The sequence below is a fragment of the Babylonia areolata genome, chromosome 19, assembly GCF_041734735.1.
Source record: "Babylonia areolata isolate BAREFJ2019XMU chromosome 19, ASM4173473v1, whole genome shotgun sequence".
NCBI classification, from domain to species: domain Eukaryota; kingdom Metazoa; phylum Mollusca; class Gastropoda; order Neogastropoda; family Buccinidae; genus Babylonia; species Babylonia areolata.
Window position 1 is genome coordinate 57538489 of NC_134894.1, and position 4416 is coordinate 57542904.

Genomic DNA, 4416 nt, shown 5'->3' on the forward strand with positions numbered 1-4416 from the left:
CAGTGGATTTCTTCAACAGAAATTTGCCTGTATCTGTCAGTGGATTTCTTCAACAGCAAATTGCCTGTTTCTATCAGTGGATTTCTTCAACAGAAATTTGCCTGTATCTATCAGTGGATTTCTTCAACAGAAAATTGCCTGTTTCTATCAGTGGATTTCTTCAACAGCAAATTGCCTGTTTCTATCAGTGGATTTCTTCAACAGAAATTTGCCTGTATCTATCAGTGGATTTCTTCAACAGAAATTTGCCAGAGGACAACACTTACGCTGCCATGGGTTGTTTTTAAAAGCGACAAGAGCGAGCTGCACAGGGGACCTCGTTTTATCGCCTGATCCAAAGGACTAGACGCCCAGTTCGATTTTTCCAGTCAAACTTGGGAGAAAGGGAAAGACCGGGATTTGATCCCAAACCCCCACGGACTGACGTTGTATTAGCAGTTAAGAGTCTAAACCATTCTGCCACCTTCCTCCTCAGAAAAAAAAAGACTTCACTACGGTAAACTTCCTGATACACGACCACTTTGACGAAGACTGTCATCTTTTTGACAGACGCATAATCTAGTACGCGATCTGCAATAAACGGTACAAGCATATGTATACCAACATGAAGGGGAATCTAATACATCTGCGCTTTCTGTTGACCTCGGGTGATTGCCTCCTACTCCGGTATATGGCAGCGTGTAATGCCTCCTACTCCGGTATATGGCAGCGTGTAAATCGGGATGAAATATCAAATAAGAACATACACTTTATTATTCACATAGAAGTTCATTTGTTGCAATCACAGGCTCGTTATAAACATGTGCGTGATGCTGATGAGAAGGCATAATTATCATGAAAAGAAACTATACATTGTTACGCAAATAAATTGCTGCACATCAATATGTACAAATAAACGCGCCCAGAAAATAAATCCATATATACACACCAGTAAAATACACACACACACAGACACAGACACACACACACACACACAGCACACACACACACTTCTCTCTTTCTCTCTCTCTTGCTTTACTTCTATTTTGCACACACGCCCCTTCCACTCTCCACCACCGCACCAACCTGCCCCCTTCTCCTAACACACACACACACACACACACACACACACACACACACACACACACACACCACCACCACACTTACCTTACGAACACGTTAAAGTTTCCAGAAAAAGACGTATCGCAATAAAAGGGACAGCATTCCATTGCACTTGCGTATTCCGAGTCTTTTGAATTGCTTCCCTTAGACTGTTAGCACTGCTTTGATAAGAATTTGTAAAAAGATATCGACAAGAAGTTTTGTTGGATTTTGATCAACACATTTCAAATTAAACATATAGCAGTAAAGATTTTATCCTCTAAAAAAAAGTTAGTTAAAAAAAGAGAAAAAAATCAATTGGGATATTTTGCACAGCATTTTGTATCATATGTCGATCGATCGCTGTATCGATGTAACTGCCTCTGTGTCCATCAAAGCATCCACTCATCCATCCATGTATCGATCTATGTATTTAGGTGCCCACCTCCCCCTCTCTCTCTCTTTCTATATATATATATATATATATATATATATATAAATGTATATATGTCTATAAGTATATGTATATATGAATATACCTATATACCTACATACACGCATACATATATATATATATATATATTTTTTTTTCTCTATCATGCAATAGCAACAGATGAAAAAGAAGTGGAAAACAAGCAAAGAAGGAGTGAAAAAAAGAAAAAAAAAAAAAGAAAAAAAGAAGAAAAGAAAAAAAGAAAAGAAATGGAAAATAATAATACTAGTATTGTAGTCATTCATTCGTTCGTTCATTTTACTCATTCTTTATCCACATTCATTGATCCTCCTTCTACTCCACACATCTTCCACTCCCGCTTTGTGTTTTGCTTTGCCACGAGGCCAACGACAACTTCTTCTTCTTCTGCGTTCACTCGTATGCACACGAGTGGGCTTTTACGTGTATGACCGTTTTTACCCCGCCATGTAGGCAGCCATACTCCGTTTTCGGGAGTGTGCATGTTGGGTATGTTCTTGTTTCCATAACCCACCGAACGCTGACATGGATTACAGGATCTTTAACGTGCGCATTTGATCTTCTGCTTGCATATACACACGAAGAGGGTTCAGGCACTAGCAGGTCTGCACATATGTTGACCTGGGAGATCGTAAAACTCTCAACCCTTTACCCACCAGGCGCCTTCACAGTGATTCGAACCCGGGACCCTCAGATTGACAGTCCAACGCTTTAACCACTCGGCTATTGCGCCCGTCGGCCAACGACAACAAAAACCATGATGAGAACAGTGCCGAGTCTTAGTTGTTGTTGGTGGTGGTGGTGGTGTCTTCTCCACTCGGCATTCAACGACGGCAATGACGATAGTGATGATGATGATGATGATGATGATGACAGACAGTGATTGTTGCAAATATATTGAGAATCTCTTGCCCCATAGTTTTTGCTTTTTGTGTGTTGCGTTGTTTTGTGTTATGCTTGTATTTGTATTGTATCTGTATTTCTTTTTATCACAACAGATTTCTCTGTGTGAAATTCGGGCTGCTCTCCCCAGGGAGAGCGCGTCGCTATACTACAGCGCCACCCATTTTTTTTTTTTTTCCTGCGTGCAGTTTTATTTGTTTTTCCTATCGAAGTGGAATTTTCTACAGAATTTTGCCAGGAACAACCCTTTTGTTGCCGTGGGTTCTTTTACGTGCGCTAAGTGCATGCTGCACACGGGACCTCGGTTTATCGTCTCATCCGAATGACTGGCGTTCAGACCACCAGTCACGGTCTAGTGGAGGGAGAGAAAATATCGGCGACTGAGCCATGATTCGAACCAGCGCGCTCAGATTCTCTCGCTTCCTAGGCGGACGCGTTACCTCTAGGCCATCACTCCACACGTGTGTGTGTGTGTGTGTGTGTGTGTGTGTGTGTGTGACAGAAATAGCGTGTGGCCAGGGCATGTGTGGGCATACGGAAAGTATAGACTTGTCCCTGCTGCTGCTTCACCCGAAAATTGATAGGAGACAGCTTACTTCGGTTCCTCAGAATGGAGTTTGTTTATCCTGGTTCCTCAATTTCCTCTCCAATTTGCTTATATCGTTCCATTGGTGATACACACACACACACACACACACACACACACACACACACACACACACACACACACACACACATATATATACATATAAGAGAGAGAGAGAGAGAGAGAGAGAGAGAGAGAGAGAGAGAGGCGCTTTTGACGCTTTGGCACTTTGACGTCATTGGCTATGAGGTCCTCATGGCATGGGTTAATGCATCGACATACTTTCAATGCATGACAAAACATCAGAATAAACGAATGAAAATGGTGAAAGCAAAGGTTGAAAAAAAACAACAAGGTTCTTTCCTCTTCGCTAACACACACACACACACACACACACACACACACACACACAGAGACTGAGACAGAGAGAGAGAGAGAGTCACAACCGTGCATATTTACGTAAATACGCTGGCGATCAGTGATTGTGCCACTCACCTCCATCATCAACAGAATGTTGATGGCCCAGCTCCGTGTATCTACAGTGTGTAATGAGACCAGTGATACAGAGCATGTGAAGAACAAACACCCCATCCATCCACATGGAAAAGTATACGCGAAGTGCGCAAACAAGCACACAAGCACAGACGCACACACGCACTCGCCGGGGTGCTCACTCGTGCAGAATGTCAGTTTGAAGGGCACGAGCTTGTACGTCTCACACCGACGTGACTGCAACAGCACCGCATAATTTTCTTGCCCTTCTGATATCGTTTATTTCTCTTCCCTTTCCTGTCTCCAACATGCTTTCTTCGGTGACGGTCGGTCATCAATGATCAACGCGAATCCACTGAAATGTTGAAAGTGACTCCTTCGCCTGCGTGTACAAGTCTTGTGTTGGCGAAACACACTCGTTTTCCAGGCAACCATTTAAAGTGCAGACAGACAGACAGACAGACAAACACTAACACGCACACATATATGCACGCCTGCATTATGATGAAGAATATGTCTCACTCCAAAGTCATTTCCACAAACAGCACTCCTCTAAATCAATGCCCCCTCCTCCCCCCAACCGCCCCCCTCCCCCCCCCCCCCCCCCCCCCGGGGAACCGCTTATCCTCTCCCAAGCATACTTTACCAACAGATTTACTGATCACTGCAACCCTACCGAAATACTGAGAAAAAAAAAACAACTCCACCCACCCTCCCTCCCTCTGTGTGCAGGTTTTCCATCGGGCAGCAGACTCATTTCCTGGACAACAGTTAGCAAAGTACGCTTGAGCGCAAAGGATCACATCTTACCTTAGGTCCGTTCGATTAGATTTATCGATCCATCCTGTCCCCTCTTGGACGGAAATCATCTTACTTCCTCCTC